Source organism: Monodelphis domestica, chromosome 1, assembly GCF_027887165.1.
Source record: "Monodelphis domestica isolate mMonDom1 chromosome 1, mMonDom1.pri, whole genome shotgun sequence".
Classification (NCBI taxonomy): Eukaryota; Metazoa; Chordata; class Mammalia; order Didelphimorphia; family Didelphidae; genus Monodelphis; species Monodelphis domestica.
Genome location: NC_077227.1, coordinates 665,917,487 through 665,936,021, shown reverse-complemented (window position 1 = coordinate 665,936,021; position 18,535 = coordinate 665,917,487).

The window sequence follows — 18,535 nt, the reverse complement described above, 5'->3', positions numbered from 1 at the left end:
TAACATTAATTTTAAAATTCTAGTTAATATTATTTTTTTTCTATTTTATCTTTTTGAAGCTCCTCTTGCAGACAATCTTTTGTTTCCTCTGATAATCCTCTTTATAGATGTGGGTAGAGAAGGCATTATTATCTTAATTCTGCAGAGAGTTGTTACGGTTAAGTAACTTCAAGTCAATGTGACAAACATGTATTATGACCTACCTAGTAAGGCAATGTGCTGGGTTACCAGTGGGGATGCTAAGTTTAAAAAAGTGGTCCCTCCCCTCAAGGTGCTTATAATCCAAGCTTATACATTGAAATTGTTTTATATACATTTAATCATTACAACAAACTGGGGAGCCTATAATACAGGTATTAGACCTATAGTATTGCTATGAGTGTAAAAGGAAATGAGATTTGTAAAGCCTTTGAAAAACTTAAAAAAAAACACATAAATACTATTTTGATGTGGCAGTTATAAAGTATATGGAAAGCTGGACATAGTCAGAAAGATCCAAGTTTGAATTCTGCTCCAGACACTGAAAAGTTGTGTGACCCTAGACAGTCACTTAACCACTCTCAGGCTCCAATTCCTCAGCTCCAAAATGGAACTACCAATAACAGATGTGAAGCCAGGTGGCTCAGTGGATAAAGTGCTAAGTCTGGAATTAGCTTGGTGGAATCTATCCACTGAGTCACCTGGCTAAGTCTGGAATGAGGAAGGCTTGAGTTCAAATCTGGACATATACAGTAACTCTGTGACTCTGTTCAAGACATCCTCTGCCTCAATTTCCTCATCTATAAAATGGGGATAAAAAGAGCACCTACTTCCCATCTACTTGTGATGATCAAATGAGATTATCTATGTGAAGTGCTTTACACAGTGCCTGGCATTGTAAGGGATTCCATTCCTTCTTTATATTGGGAATACAAAGTTGAAAAAAGAGACTCATTCCCAGAGCATCCAGCCTAAGGGATGGGTACCCAAATAAGTCATCTACAAGAAACAGGCAGTTTGACTGAGACAGAGAATACAAAATTAGGAAGAGTGATATGAACTCAGTATAGAAAAATTGTTTGGAGCCAGAAGGCTAAAGACTTTAAATGCCAAATAAGAGAGGACTGGACCTGTGATTTCATTTGGGTAAGAAGCTTCTGGTCAGATACCTTCTCTCCCAATATCTTCTCTGTGAGTAATAGCCATAGAGGTTGCCTGGACCTTTTGGAGGCAGAGTGATTTGCCCAAGGATGCTCAAGGTGATTTGAAGTTGGGGGGGAGGGGGTCCTCTGGCCAGTATGTGATCAGGACCTGTGAATGTCTGAGAGATCTGATGGCTCTCTATCTCTTACACCACCCTGCCTCTCACATTGTATTTATATTGTATTGAGGAGGCAATAGGGAGTCATCAAAGGTTCTTGTGTGACTTGACCTTATTGGGGCAGCTATTCAGAGTATGGTTTGAAGAGAGAAGAGATGCTTGAGACAGGACAAAGACCAACAATGAGAGATTGTGGCCAGGGCTGTGAGTCATTAGAAGGCACTGATTCAAGAGATATTGTGGAGGCAAAAGTACCAGAAGTCTGCAACTGATAGGATATATGGGCTGAAGGAGGCTGAAGGGTGGAGGATGCTTAGTGACTAGAAGGATGCTCTTGACAGAAGGCTGCGACTTCTTCAAGGCTCACCAACTCCATGAAGTCTTCCCTGGCTACCAGCTAGGGTCCACTTTCTCTTAACTCCTATGGCACTTATTATGTATCATAATATCTTTTTCACATTTATTTGACTGACTGCCTGAGAGACGTTTCTCCAGCTAGACTGTAATGCTCTTAAGGGCAGGGACCCTCTCTTGTCTTTCTCCAAGGATCTTCCACAGGGCTCAGGGGGCGCAGTAGGTGCCCAGTTGGACTGGATTAAAGGGATTTGGATTGAGCTCCCCTTGCCTCTCTCCACACACAAGCCTTTCTGGTTGACACATGCCCAGGCAGTGATTAAGTTTTACAGGAAAGTCTGTAATATGCTCACAAATGCTCACGCTATCTGATTACAGGGGCTGGGTAGAGGGAGAGAGGAAGTCCTGAAAAGTCAGGCATTTGAAGTGCTGATGGCCCTGCTGGGTTGGGGGCCGGCTGGCACGATGCTTGCTCAGAGGGAGCCAGCACTGGGGACAGAGAGAGGCTGGTGAGCAGCCCCGCGCCTGGGTGTTTCCCAAAGGCTCCCTCCTGGAGCCTGAGCAGTGAAGGGGGGAGAGGGAGGAGCAGCATGCCAAAGGAAAGCCTGCCAAAAGCAACACTGCCTTTGACTTCCAGGAGACTAGGAACTGCACCACCTCCTTGTTCAGAAGAGGGGGGTCCCGAAACATCAAGGCTCCGTCTCCTGTGTTTGACCGGTAGCTCCGCAAAGGCACGCATCACCTTCCTGGTCATATCAGCCTCACAGAGTGCTGCCTGCCTCCGCCTCCTCCTCCTCACCCACTCATCCACCCGCTTTGGCCTCAGGTCTCTCCATCATGACCTCCTGCCTCCTCAGACTTTCTCCCGGGACTGAAGCACAGTCTCCAGAGCCGGAGTGTTCTTGAGGGTTTCCTGTTGGAATTCCCTACGACACCCTTTTATTCTTTCAGTTCCCAAGCCACAGAAGCACGAGGAACCCTAGCTGGGAGGAGGAACAGTGGGAATTCCCTGTTCTTAGAGGGGAAACGCTACCTTCCCCGATGCTTTGTTTTTCCAGTTGGTCTACTCAGCCCCAAAGGGAGGAGGTGCCCCCCAAGCCAAGCCTGCTCTGACTTCCGGGTACTATCTGAATCACTGAGCCTACCCAAGTCCCCCGGGACTCCCTGAGATAGCACCAGTTTCTGGGCTGCTGAGCGTACTTCGTACTGAGCAATTACACAGGGCAAAGGACCTATGATTTCATCAGCAAGGGGGAAATTCGAGGTGTGGAAATAATAATAAACATTTCTGTAGGGCTTTCAGGTCAGCAAAGCATTGCACGCGTGAGTTTTGTCCAAGTGTCTAGTGCAGGATTCAGATTTAGGTCTTGTATGAATTGCTACAAAGTGAAGTGAGCACAACCAGGAGACAAATAAACAGCAAAATTGTCAGGATGATCAACTCCCTGGGAAAGACTTGGCTACCTCGATAAACCCTATCCAAGACAATTCCAGAGGACCCGTGATGAAAGATGCCCTTCACCCCCACAGAAAGAACTAATAAACTGAAAGCAGATTGGAGGCGACTTTGTAAGAAGTAGATTTCCTTAAGGCAGACTTGCTTTGTTTTTATCGCTTTGTTTTGTTTGTTTTCTTTTGCAACATGGCTAATATGGAAAAGGGTTTTTTTTTTTTTTTTGTGATTTCACATGCATAATCAGTATCAAATTCTTTGCCATCTCAGAAGGGCAGAATGGAACAGGAGGGAAAGAGAGAATTTGAACTCAAAGAAATTTTTAATGAATGTTAAAAAAAAGTTTTCCATGGAATGGGACTTATTAAATGAAATAAATGAAAATATAACTTTTAAACAAACAAATTCAGGTCTTCCTGAGCCCAAATCCAGCATTTTAAACACTACAACTTACATTTTATGGACTTGGGGATAGGCCCTGGGGGTAAATAGAAAGTTAAGCCATCTAACCCAGAGTCACAGAATTAGGATTTGAACCCAGGTCTTCCTTACTCAAAGCTTACATCCTTCCACTATATATCACTAAATAAAAGACTTTGAGAGGTTAAGTGACTATCCAATATCACATAGCTAGTACGTATCAGAGGCAGAACTTGAACCCAGGTCTTAAGAGCCAAGAAGACCTGGGTTCAGATGCTGACTCTGTCGCAAACAGTAGCTAGTATGTGCTAGTGTGGTTCAGGCAAGCATAAACAGAGATCAGAGAAAGTGGGTCCTAAGACATCATGGAGTCATCAATTTAGCCTGGGCAGCTAGGAAGTGCAGTGGATACAACACTGGTCCTAGTGTCAGAAAGACCCAAGTTCAAATCCAACCTCAAACACTTGTGAGTGAGGCATATGACCCTGGTACAATTTCTTAACTCCATTTATCTCAGTTTCCTCATCTATATAAGGAGCTGCTTATAGCAAACTACTCCACTATCTCCGCCAAGAAAATCCTAAATGAGGTCATGAAATGGTAGATACAACAACAACCCCTTAATATCTCAGGACCACAGACAATTCTCTAAAACGAATCCAGAGTAATGGTGGAAATTTCCAAATGTGGAATTCGTGGACCCAGACCCTCTCCTCCTCAACCCCCGCCCCCCCAAAAATCTCAGAAAAAATCCCATCCCTAGACCTAACTCCAGTCACTCCTCCACAGGTTTTTCTCTCAGATTCTGGGCTTTTCTGGCTGTCACACTGTGTCCCTGTGCTGGGGTCCCACTACCCAGACCCAGATTTTCAGCATTAATCATCTCAACAGAGGACTCCACCATACCTCAGCCAGCCCCCAGCCCCTTAATTCCCTCCAGCCACCTCCCCAGGAATGTCTGGCAGGCCTGGAGGAGGGATGGGAAGGCTCATTGGAAAACTGGTGTTTGAGGAAAGTGGCTTCTGGCCAGAAGTCTGGGCCAGGGCAAACGGTGCCAAGTTGGCATGTCTAATTTTATTCTGAGTTCTCCGCGATCCCTCTGCACAAGGGCGCCTTTATTTCTGACCAAGGGGCTGGGGATAGAGGGAGGGGAGGAGAGTTGATAGACACAGGTGGGAAGGTGGCCACGTGGTTCTTCTAGATCGATTTTAAGGACAGCGAAAGCTAGATCTCGCCTCGTCCTATTTACCATTGCTATCATCGTTGCCCTTGTTAATATCAATTCCATTGGGGAAAGTATTGAAATCCAAGGATCTGCGTTCAAATTCTAGCACTACCACTTCCTACCTAGACAGACGTGGGCAAGTAACAATCTTTCAAAATGCCTCGGTTTCCTGATTGGTAAAAGGAGGGAGGTAGTTAAGTTTCCCTCCGAGTAAACATTCCTGGTCTAAATCTAACTTGTCATGAATGAATAAGACGAGATATCCTCTTAATTTTCCCAGGGCTAGACCCATAGAAGCATGAGAGGCAACTAGTTGGAGAGGTGATGGGGTGAAATCTTGATCAGCTTCCAAAGGTGGCAATGGATCTGGTCTCATCATTATTAACATCAATGTGCAATGACAACCGCCATTTCTCTATCGTTTTGCATTCTTTCAAGAACTGTGGGAGTCGAAAAGCAGAAGAAGAACATATCATTTATCACTTGTTTATATAAGTAGAGGACTTGGGGTTTTGGTTTTAAGAGATTACTTTATTATAAAATGAATAATATGGAAATAGATATTGAGTGATAATACATGTATAACCCAGTGGAATTGATTGTTGGCTCTGGGAGGGGGAAGGGAAGAGGGAAGGGAGAGAACATGAATTGTGTAACCTTGGAAAAATACTTAAAAATAAATAAGTTTTAAAATAATAAAAATAAAAAATAAAATAAAAGCATTTTCAAGTTTCCTTTTCCCTGTGTTCATGTGATAGTGCTTTGTGTACATGGGAAATCCCATGTACAATTCCCAGTTATTTTGTAAGTGTTGGTGCGGGAGACATTTGACTCTTGTGTTTGTATCTCCTTTTTATGACTGTTGTTCAGACCCATGTCTTTTCAGGAAGGGGTGGGAAGGAAATTTGAAATTAAAATGTTTAGAAATTTAAAAAAAAGATCAAAGGTTGGCAGCACCATTAGCATGAAACTCATGAGATTTTTTGATGAAGGTGAGCCATGAAATTGTAACCAGTGAATTGAAGAAATGGATCACAAGTGCATAGAACAGGGGGCAGCTGGGTGGCTCAGTGGATTGATAGTCAAGCCTAGAGACAGGAGGTCCTGGGTTCAAATCTGGCATCAGACACTTCCCAGCTGTGTGAACCTGGGCAAGTCACTTGACCCCATTGCCTAGCCCTTACCACTCTTCTGCCTTGGAGCCAATACACAGTATTGACTCCAATACAGAAGGTAAGAGTTTAAAAACAAAACAAAAAAACAAGTGCATAGAACAATCACAGGTGTGTGGATGTCAGTGTGAATATGCATCCTAAAATTGGGGAAATTACCCTGTAGAACTGAGAACCTATAATATTGGGAATACTGAGTATTCAAGGGAAGAGGACTTGATGCTTTGTCCTATCAATCAGCTTATCTCAAGATAATTTCATTCATAGATGTTAAGACAAAGGAAAAATCTAAGAAAAGAGAAGCTGTTGCAGAAAAAAAGCTGAGATGACAAAGGAGTAGGACATGGTTGTGGCAGAGAAAGCAAGGAAAGGAAGGAAACAAGCTTTTATTGAGTACCTACTATGTACCAGACATTGTGTTGAGTGCTTTAAAAATATTATCTCATTTGATCCTCACTCTAGAGGTAAGTGCTATTATTATCCCAATTTTACAAGTGAGGAAAGTGAGGCTGAAGTATAAAAAAGTCAGATAGCTAGGAAGTATCTGAGGTTGGATTTGAATTCAAGTCTTCCTGACTCTAGATCTACTGCCACCTGGAGGGTTCTGGATGATAACTTGATATACATCCTACTGAGACAATCTTGAAATGTATAGATCTTATATATGAGATGACTAGCATGTCAATCTCCCAAAGAATCAGAGGGGGGATTTGTGTGAATTTAATATAATTGTACCCCTTATTCCATTTGAAAACCCATTTTGGTTGGTGTCAGCTCCACCTTTTGACTGAGCATCTTGTGGCTCTCTGACTGCCCAGAACAGGATGGTTTTAATCCCACACAACTTCTGGCATCTGAAAAATAGAGCTTGGACCTGAAATGAGGTTGTCTGTCCAAACAGAGAGACCATGGGGAAGTGGCATAAATGGCATTATAAGAATGGGGATGGTGGAAGCACAGTCCCTTTTTTGGGGTGTTAAGTGATCTTTTTGGGTGTTCAGCTCTTGGCTCACAAGCCACTTTTAGCTGGCAAATGGAGACACTGTGGCAAACTCAGATGAATTAGGCAAAGCCAGGCGATCATGTGATTTCCTCTTTCTCTCTAATCTTTACAAATAATTATAAATTAATATATATTCTCCAAAGAATCTTAATCATAAGAGTTATATTCATGTGGTTTGCCCTCATCAAAATAAGTTCCTTGAGGACATGGACAGTTTTTTTTTCCTTTTCCCTTAATTTCTAGTGCTTAGCACAGTATATATATAATATAGTAGGTACTTAAAAAATGCCTATTTATTGATTGAATTGTTAATTGATAGATAAAGAAATTGAGATCCATAATATACTCAAGGTGTTAGAGTCAGTCTGTAGTGGATCCAGGACAAGAACTTAGGTCTTCTGATTCCCAATTCCTTGTTTTGTTGACTACTTGCACTTCTATTTTCATTCTTTCTTATTTAGAAAAAACCTGCATAAAATGGGTCCAGCAGCCAGTCCCCTTCTTTGGAAAGAGGTTTCATAAATTTGAAGCAGGAAGGAACTGCTCTGGCCTTAGAGCCATTTATTCCAACCTCATTCATTTTATAGATGGGGAAATTGAGTCTCAGAGGGGAAGAGAGTTACCTAAGGTCATACATGATATATCTGGAGAAGAGGGGAAAGAGGAGTAACAGTGGTTTACAACTCCCATGATTTAGAACAGATGGGAAAAGGTCAGAGTGCTTCTCTGTCCCTCTTTATAGGTTTCATCCAGTCTTGTGTAACAATATATTCAGTATATGGGGACATACAAGGATAAGATGAAGATAAGTAGCATAATTTGTTGTAACAAGCAATGGACAAGGAGGCAGCAAACCTGTACTCTAGCCTTGGTTCTCCCACTAATTCCCTTAGGCAACCTTAGGCAAGTCACTGGATTCTCAGGACCTCAGTTTCCTCACCTGTAAAATGAGGATATTAGGGTAACTCGATGATGTAGTGGAATAGTGTTGGATCTGAAGTCAAGGAGACTCATCTTCTCAAGTTCAAATTGATCTGTGTGACCCTGGGCAAGTCACTTAATACTGTTTGTCTCAGTTTCCCCAGCTATAAAATGAGCCGTAAAAGGAAACTTCTTCAGTGTCTTTGCCAAGAAAACCTCCAAAGGGTCAGACATGACTGAAATAACTAGGAAACATGAAGGTGTTGGATGTTGTTTAAACTCTCTTTTCCTCTATTAAACCTTTCTTAGAGAGGGGGATCTGAGTCCTGAACCTACACTTTGGTCCCTTCCAAGCTTTTAGTGGATCCTTCACATAGGAATCATGGATCTAGAGTTAGAGAGGCACTCAGAAATGATTCAATCCAATCCCCTGACTTTATAGATGAAGATACAGAGGCCTAAAAAAGTCAGTGACTTGCCCAGGGTCACATAGGTAATAAATGACAGAATGAGGAGGATTTGAACTCAAGTCCTATGATTCCAACTTTATTGCTCACTGTTCAATATTCTTTCAGCTTTCAAACATAACCTCCTTCCTACCCCCCATCCACTTTTATTTCAAAAGAGAAATATTTCTGATGTAAAAGTTTGCCTGACTGTGAAATTATGTCATGGTGATATCTTTCTTCTTACCTTTTTTTCTTTCCTTCCTTCCTTCCTTCCTTCCTTCCTTCCTTCCTTCCTTCCTTCCTTCCTTCCTTCCTTCCTTCCTTCCTTCCTTCCTTCCTTCCTTCCTTCCTTCCTTCCTTCCTTCCTCCCTCCTTCCCTCCTTCCCTCCTTCCTCCCTCCTTCCTTCCTTCCTTCCTTCCTTCCTTCCTTCCTTCCTTCCTTCCTTCCTTCCTTCCTTCCTTCCTTCCTTCCTTCCTTCTTTCCTTCCTTCTTTCCTTCCTTCCCTCCTTCCTCCCTCCCTCCTTCCCTCCTTCCTCCCTCCTTCCCTCCTTCCTTCCTTCCTTCCTTCCTTCCTTCCTTCCTTCCTTCCTTCCTTCCTTCCTTCCTTCCTTCCTCCCTCCCTCCTTCCCTCCTTCCTCCATCCTTCCTTCTTTCTTTCTTTCTTTCTTTCTTTCTTTCTTTCTTTCTTTCTTTCTTTCTTTCTTTCTTTCTTTCTTTCTTTCTTTCTTTCTTTCTTTCTTTCTTTCTTTCTTTCTTTCTTTCTTTCTTTCTTTCTTTCTTTCTTTCTTTCTTTCTTTCTTTCTTTCTTTCTTTCTTTCTTTCTTTCTTTCTCTCTCTCTCTCTCTCTCTCTCTCTCTTTCTTTCTTTCTTCCTTCCTTCCTTCCTTTCTTTCTTTTTTCTTCCTTTCTTCCTTTCTTTCTTTCTTTTTTCTTCCTTTCTTCCTTTCTTTATTTCTCTTCTGTTTTAGAATTAATAACTGTGTATTGATTCCAAGTCAAAGAGCAGTAAGGACTAAACAATGGGAGTTAAATGACTTTCCCAGGGCCACACAGCTAGGAAGTGTTTGAGTTCAAATTTGAACCGAGGACCTCCTGTCTCTAGGCCTGTCTCTCTATCTATTGAGCTACCCAACTTTCCCTGATCCCTGTATTTTCAAAAGGTTTAGGGACACAGTGTGGAAAGAAGAACCTAGACTCCTGCCAAGTCTAACGTCTTTTTCTACTTTGGGGATTCCCCCTTCCCAATTAGAATTTAGAATTTTTCCCTAATGAAAAATTAGAAGCCATGATGCTCTTTTCAATTAATCCTGGCTCAAGAGGAAAAAGAAAAAGGGAAAGAATGTCCCTTCTCCCCTTAGGATTGTTTCTTGTCATCTCATGGGCAGGGGAATTCCCAGATGCTCTGGAAAGTCCCATCGTACTGTGCCCTCCTGGTCAGATCTCATCTGGAATACTGTGTTTAGTTAAGGGCATCACATTGTAGGGAAGGCCATTAATAAACTGGAAAGCTTCCAGAGGAGGGCAACTGGGATGCTAAAGGGCTTTGAGTTCATGCCAGATAAGGATTGGTTGAAAGAAATAGTAGTGGTTAGCCCAGAGATGAAAAAACTTAGGGTGGAACATAATAGCTCTTCAAGTATTTGAAAAATTGAGACACAGCAGAGGTCTAAAGTCTGTTCTGCTTGACCCCAGGGGCTAGAATAAGAAGCACTGAAGTTGGATTTTGGAAGTCACAAGCAGGTCAATTTAAAGCTGTCAAAAAGCAGAGTGACTATTGCAAATACTAATAATATGGAAATAGGTCTAAATCAATGATATATGTAAAACCCAGTGGAATTGCTCTTTGGCTGTGGGAGGGGGATAGAAAGAGGGGAGGGAAAGAGCATGAATTATGTAACCATGGGAAAAATATTCGTAATTAATTAATTAAATCCGAAGCAAAAAAAAAAAAAACAGAGTGAGCTGCATTGGGAGCAGTTCCCTGGAGCTCCCCCTCTCCAGAGATATTCAAGTAGAAACTGGATGCCCATTTATCAAGTACATATATTTGCAGAGAGCAATTCTTGTTCAGGAACGAGTGTTGGTCTACGCAAGCCTTTAGGTCTCTTCTAGCTTTGGGTTCTGGAATTCTGTAAAGTCATGAGCAGTGTGTGACCCCAGCCTGGTTCATCCTAAAGAATCGGCTTCCTCTTGGGCTAGTGTCACCAGGGCTCTGGATTCTTTAAAATGCCTTGTCTGTTAGTATATTGTTGGCAATACGATGATCCAGGACAATTCTGAGGGACTGACGACAAAGAATGCTACCCGCCTCCCGACAAAGAACTGGTGGAATCAGAATGTAGGTGAAGGCATACGATTTTTCACTTGTTTATTTGGGTTTATGTTTTGGGGTTTTGGTTTTATAAGATTACTCACTTGTAAGTATTTATAAGATTACTCACTTGTAAGTATTTTTGTAAAAATGAATAATATGAAAATGTGTTTTGCATGATAATACATGTGTAACCCAGAAGGAATCACCTGCCAGCACTGGGAGGGGGAAAGGAAGAGAGGGAGAGAGATAAGTTCCATCATATAACGTAGGAAAATTTGGTGTGGAAATGGGTTACTTCATGTAATTGTTAAAAAACAAAAACAATAGATCCCCCCCAAATTAAAAATAATAATAAAATGCCTTGTCTAAGGGTGAAAAAATCCTGGAAATAGAGAAGGCAGACTTGGCAGGCCCCTGGGCTCTTCTTTCCACATTGTATCCCTAGAACTTTCAAAAATGCAGAGATCAGCAAATGAAGAACCAATCCATTTAGCTCCATCTCCTAATTTCTTGACTTTTTGTCCCAACTTGCTACTTCTATTCTAGCTCCCCCTGAATCCGGATCCACAAATCCCTACCCTTTGTTATCTCCCCACTCAGTGCTTTATCACTTCTCCTGAATCTTCTTCTTTAAGGCCTCATATCAGATCCTAGACATCTTTCAAAGATGGCACCTCTCTCGATCCACCTTTTCCATGATGCCTTTCTTGACTACACTGCTTTACCATGAAGTCCTCTCCTCTGAATTATTTCAGCACTTTACATAGCTAATTTGTACTATGCAGATGTATATTTTATTGTAACTCAGCTTAGAACCATTTTCTTATCTTTATCTCTGCATTTGTATGCCTTATTTTCCCCAAATAGGCTGTAAGCACCACTGAAGCAGAGACCATACCTTTGCTGTTTGTTCCTAGAAGGTGTAAGATTTAAATTAATATCAATAACTCCAAGTATTATATCTTATAAAGTTTATTAATAATCACTTGAAGTAGAAAGAAAATAAACTAAAAGAGATAGAAGTTCAAACCTAATTACCTAAAAAAAGTAAACCCACATAAGTTCTCCTGTCTGCCCAAAAGCTTGCATCAGCAGCTTCGATCAGGAAAAAAAGAGAGAGAGGGTCAGGGTTACACACAAACTTTATTTCCAAAACATAAGGACATAAGGTGAAAAAGAAAGTGGGATGCTGGGAATTGGAGTCCAGAGGAGCAGATCCTAATTATACAAAGGAAACATTTATTAAGCACCTACTACATACCAGGCACTCTGCTAATCACTTAAAAATACTATCTCATTGATCTTCACAACAATGAATATGGAATATAGGTATTATTATCCCCATTTTACAGTTGGGGAAACTGAGGCAGATTGAAACTAAGCGATTTGTCCAAAGTCATACAGCAAGGTGGTATCTGAGGCTAGATTGGACCTCAGGTCTCTAAGCCAAGTGCTCTTCCCCAGACCAGACTCAAATCTCACTAGTCATTCTGACTTAGGGTTGGAGCAAAATGGGATTCTCCTAGGCATCTAACATTGAACAAAGAAGATAGCATTAGAAGGCTATTCAGCAAGAATATAGCATTGATTCAGTTGAGTGCAGATCTCACAGGAGTGTGCAACTAGCATCCTGTGCCGAGCTGCAAGAGCTACCCACTCTGGCACAAGGCTTTTGTACTTAGGGGACCAGGAACCTATGCCAGTGGTTCTAGCCTTAGTCTCTCAGACCAATTAATTGTAAGAATTTAAAATTAGGTTTTTATGCTAATATGAGAATTCTAAGGTAATATCATAGTTGCTGATTTAAAATATTATAGCTCAAGTCAAAATGACTTTTAGTAGCATTTATTTACAAAGAGGTGGAAAGAAAGAAAATAGATAAATGTAAGAACAGGATAGAGAAAATGTCTAGCCTATCACACTAAATGTCACTCCAGTGTCTGGCTTAGCCCCAGCAGGGCTCATTAACCCTCAACCAGAGAACTCTGAGGTGTCTTATGCAAGGATTCCACCCATGGGCCTCCTCCAAGAAGGGAAGGCCTCTCTGGAACTAATGTTTCCAGAAGCTAGGAAAGGAAGGCCAGCTACTCACTTATCCAAGAAGCAGTCCAAGAGCCAAAGGTCAAGTCCAAAGTCACCTCCAAAATTCAAGTCATCAGGAGAAGCCCCAAGCCTAAGGTTCCCTGGACAGGAAGTTTAGGACTTTTTATAGTCCTTTTTCCATGTCCCTTCTTGTTCCTTCCTCTCTTCACAAGGGCCAATCACAGCTTCCAAATTGCCTAGCATTGCTCAGGGAGGCAGTGTCTGTGGGATCCACTTCTCATCCTCTGAGGGTGTAAACTCTTATCAAAGGATTCACAAGATTCTGACTGATTGAATTAAAAGGGTACAGCTCTCTAAGTAAGTGACTTGTGAATTCTCTTTCTTGATGGCTAATGGAGTGTTAAGTAGGAGTTTCTTGATTGATTGACTCAAAATAGACAAAGGGAATAAAGAATTCCCTTTCACATAATGAAAGTAATAGGAAAAAAAATAGCCTAGCCTATCAGGGACCTTACTGGATGTTGCTCTTCGGTGTATAGAGTACCAGATCTGGAGTCAGGATGACCCAAGTTCAAATTCAGTATCAGACACTTATTTATTGTGTGGTCTTGAGTAAGTCACTCTATCTTCCTCAGTTTCCTCATCTGCAAAAATGGAGATAATAATTGTACCTATCTCCCAGGGTTGTTGTAAGGATCAAATGGGATAATATTTATAGAGCTTAGCACAAATGGTAAGTGGTATATAAATGTTAGCTTAGCTAGTAATAATATTACCATTCTTCTCTTTTCCTCCTATACCCACTGCTCTTTATCATTTACTATTTGTCCATACAAATAGGTTGGCATGGTTCTGGGCATCTGGCTTCAAATAGCTTGCTTTTTATTCCTTACTTTCTGTCTTAGAGTAATAACTCTAAGACAGAAAGGCAAGAGATAGGCAAACAGTCACACAGTTAGGAAGTATCTGAAGTCAGATTTGAACTCATGCTCTCTTGATTCCAAGCCATCTACTCTATTTACTGTGCTACCTTGATGCCCCATGAATAACTTTTCTGTGACTCAGTACCTCATCTTTAAGATAAGTAGGTTGAATTCCATAATCTCTACATTCTTTGCCAGCTCTGAGTCTATGGTTTTACATTTGTTGAAATTTTAAAGAATTTTATTTTTTGGTCCAGACTTGTCTATGATCTCCTATGATGTAGAAACTTCCTCCACTATGGCCCACTTTGGCTTTAATTTATTAGAGACGTGCCTTGGGCACTGAATAGTTAAGTGACTTTATCATATCATAGAACTCCTATGTGTCAAAGGCAAGAGAATCCAGTTCTTGGGTTCCTTGAACCCAGCCTTCTATCTATTATGTTTCCTGTCTCTTCCATTGAGTGGAAGAATAAATTCCTTATTACAGACCTTAGAAAAAGAGGCGCCAAATTTTTGGCCTTTTAAAAAATTGTTTTTGCTTTTATTTGTCTTTTTGGCCAAATACCTGCCTCTAGTAGCTGGGCCACTATAACTTGTAGGTAGTAAATACAGTCAAAGGCACAGTAAGTAACATAAGAACAAATTAGGGGAACATGGAAAAGTTTACCTGACAGACTTATGGATAAGGGAAGAATTTATGACTAAACAAGAAATAGAGATCACTACAAAAAATGAAATGGATAATTTTAATTACATTAAATTATAAAGGTTTTGTACAAATAAAACCAATGCAAACAAGATTAGAAGGGAAACAGATGTGGAAAAAAATGTATAGCAAGTGACTGACAAAATCCTCATTTCTTAAATACATAGAGAACTAAATGAAATTTGTAAGATTACAAAGCATTCTCTAATTGAAAAATTATGAAAAGACTTGGATAGGCAGTTCTCAGAGGAAGAAATTAAAGTTATCTATAGTCATATGAAGAAATGCTCCAAATCACTATTGATTAAAGAAATGCAAATTAAATCAACTCTGAGATGCCACCTCACACGGATCAAATTGGCTAACATGACCAAAAAGAAGGTTAAATGTTGGAGGGGATGTGGGAAATTTGGGACACTAATATGAGAACTCATTCTGGAGAGCAATATGGAACTACTTTCAAAGGGCCATAAAGTTATACACATCCTTTGACCCAGAAATACCACTACTCCATCTGTAACCCAAAGAGATCAGAGCTAAAGGGAAAGGACCTCCCTGTACAAAAATATTTTTGGCAGCTTTTTCTGTAGTGCTAAAGAATTTAAAACTGAGGGGTTGTCCAACCCTTAAGGAATGGCTGAATAAGTTGTGCTATATGTTCGTGATAGAATACTATTTTGCACCATAAAAAATGATGAACAAAACAAGTTCAGAAAAACTTGGATACAAACTGATGCAAAGTAAAGTAAGCAGAACGAGGAGAACAATGTATCCAGTAACAAAAATATTATATGATGATCAACTGTGAGGGACTAAATCATTATTAGCAAAGCAAGTCTCCAAGATAACCACAAAGGATTCATGATGAAAATGCTCTTCAAAGATAAAGAAGAAACTGTTGAAATCTGATTGCGGATCAAAGCATGCCATCTTCCTCTTTGTTTCCTTCATTAATTTTTTATTGTATGTCTTGTGTCTGGTATAACCTACAACAGTTGATTTACCACCTTGGGGATAAGGAAGAAAATCTGAATCCTAAAATATCAGAAAATAATTGTCAGGAATTGTTTCTACATGTAACTAAAACAATTACCTTTTTAAAAATCATATTAGGGAATTTTCAAGGAGGTATGGTCCCTTTGAAAACAGACATTCCCCTTCTGCGGTTCTTGTAGCCTGTAGGAGGAAGGCTTTTGATTAATGTGGGGGAAAGGGAAGAGCTCAGAACCTTGTAAGGAGAGAAGGAGGGGAGGCTGAAAGCCATGCTTCCAAAAGGATACATGTTTGGCCACACTTGGTCTCTAAGTTCGCCATGTTTGACTCAGAGGTTCCCTTTCTCTCAGTCATACTCTGGTCTCTCTCAAGGAAGAGGCTTCCTTGCTTCCCCCTATTTTTGCCTGGAGGACTTCCCTCTGAGTTTAAAGACTCTTATCACTGGGGCCAACTATGCTTTTTGTTGTTGTTGCACAAAGAACTGGCCACAGATGAACAATTATCTCCAAAGAGACTGAAACATTCAAAGTGTTTCCTGAATGTTATCAGGATGGGGCCAGACAGAGTTGGTTGCTCTACAGACTGTGGGGACAACTGAAAGAAAGAGGGTTGGACTGACTGCCTGTGCCCAAGGGTCTCCCTATCTTCAGATTGCAGGAGAATTGATTCTAATAAACTCTTTTCTTTTGAAACATTGACTCTCAATGTCTTTCTTGTACCCTCATGCCACAGAGTCATCCCACCTGAACAACCAAGGGGACTAAGTTGTTGAGACCTGAGAAAACTCAAAGAATGCCATAGAGGAGGAGATCTTGGAGCCTGGAATTCTCGCACCTCATCTCCTCCTCCTGGCTTCCCAAGGCTAGAAAAGAGGCCTGACAGAGAAAGAGAAGGGGCTGTTACTCCAGAAGCTTCAGGGTACATTTGTGCTCAATAGAGACTGAATAAATGGAGGCAATCCCAGGCTCCCAATGGAGGGAGTGGGAAGAGAAATCAGGGTATCAGAATCTGAGTTAATTGTCTTTTTGGCTTTTCTAAGAGTCTCAAATACAGATCTTTATCCCAGAAAGCAATCATAAACTCATTTATGGGCACAAGCATAAACACACACATGCGCGCGCGCGCGCACACACACACACACACACACACACACACACACACACACACACACCTTTTGCAAACAATAATGTTTCTCATGCTGGTGAAAACACAGCTGGTAGATCAATAAGACATTAAAAATAGCCTCAGATTTCCCAATCCCCATTCCTAGTGCCTTTGGGCTGGGGGGGGGAGGGGGAGAGGTCTTTGCCTAATGGGAATTTGCTGGCCCATTGTTTCCCTCCTATGCAGGGTCGAGAGGGAAGGGGTCAGGGTTGGGGGGATGATTTCTAGGCAAAGGGAAGTATCCAGTAAATCCCAGTCAGAGAATTGTTGAGGAGAGCATGTTCTTGGCAAAGCCACAGGAGCGAGGATGAGAAGATAACACGCACTTGAATGGATTAGCTGTTTTGTGTTTATTTTTCCTTTTTCATGCCAAGAAATATAGCACAATACATTTTGAACTTCAATTTCCACTAACTTAAAAAAAAAAATAAGTGTGCAGAGGAGACAGAGATACAGATTCTTATTTCCATCTGGGCCCTGATCCAGGAGCCCCGACCAAAATGTTACTTAAGTCATATTTCCATCATCTGCAGATGGTCATGTATTTATTTCTCACCAAAGTGAAGTCCCAAATGGACTCCAGATATTTGCAAGAGACAAAACTGTTTCCTCCTGGCAGGGTTGAGACAGAGCTTTGATCCTTCTGAGCAAACAGAGGTTGGCCCTGGTGCCAGAAAGTTGGTGTAATGGGGGGTTTCCTGAACCTGCCTGCCTGTGGGAGAACTAGACAGTGGGATGGGCAGAATAGGCAGGTTATTGCTGAAGACTGTGCAGTTGGGGTGGCTGGAGTTGAAAGGACAATGGGAGGCTGGGGACTATAATGGCAGACCAGTTGGCATAACCATCAAACACCTATTCTAAAGTTGACAGCTTCAAGGATACCACTGGAGACCCAGAGGGTCAGTGTACAAATTAGGCAGACAAAGTCTGTTCTAAGTTGGGACAAAGTCAGATTATGACGCCTTCAGAAGGTATCAGTCTACAACTGATGAGAATCCACGTCTGAAACTGGAATAGCTCCTAACTCAAAAGTACTTTCTGGCTTACAAAGTGCTTTCCTCATAATAACGCTCTAAAGTGGAAAGAAAGAGCATTTAGTAAGCGTGCATTTTGTGCCAGACATTCTGATAAATGCTGGGGCTACAAATACAAGCAAGGAAGATAATTCTTTTTTTTTTTTTAATTATTTAATTAGATGATTTAGAATATTTTTCCATGGTTAAAAGACTCATGCTCTTTCCTGACCCCTTACCCTCTTCCCGTATCTGACACAATTCCACTGGGTTTAACGTGTGTCATTGATCAAGACCCATTTCCATATTATTAATATTTGCACTAGGTTGATAGTTTAAAGTCTACTTTCCCAGTCATATCCCCATTAACCAATGTCATCAAGCAGTTGTTTTTCTTCTGTGTTTCTACTCCCACAGTTCTTCCTCTGGATGTGGATAGTGTTCTTTCTCATAAGTCCTTCAGAATTGTCCTGGATTATTGCATTGCTGCCAGTAGAGAAGTCCATTACATTTGATTGGACCACAGTGTATCATTCTCTGTGTACACTGTTCTCCTGGTTCTGCTCCTCTCACTCTGCATCAATTCCTGGAGGTCATTCCAGTTCACATGGAATTCCTTCAGTTTATTATAAGGAAGATATTTTTTGCCTTCAAAGAACTCCTATTCTCAAGATTTGCAGAGGTGCTAGATGGGGGAGAGAATGGGGAAGAAGCATATATGCAGGGGAGAAGAGGGGTGAAATCCAGAGACAGTTGAGGTGAAGCATGGCTGGGGTAGGGAGATAGAGTCAACAGTGAAGAAAGGAAGAATCTGGGAAGAGGTGGGAGGATGGGGAGGTTTATGAGGATAACAGTGAATGAAATGAGGAAAAGGAATTATAGTCCAGAGACAGTTGAGATTAGAATGAGGTGAAGCAGGGCTGGAGTTCTGCAGGTAGGTACCTACTACAGTACCTACTTTTATTTATTTTATTTATAAAATTAAACTTTTATTTATAAAAGTTATTATTTTAATAAAATTGTAATTGTTACTTATAAATTTCTGTTATTAAATTTATACATAAATTAAATTCATTAGA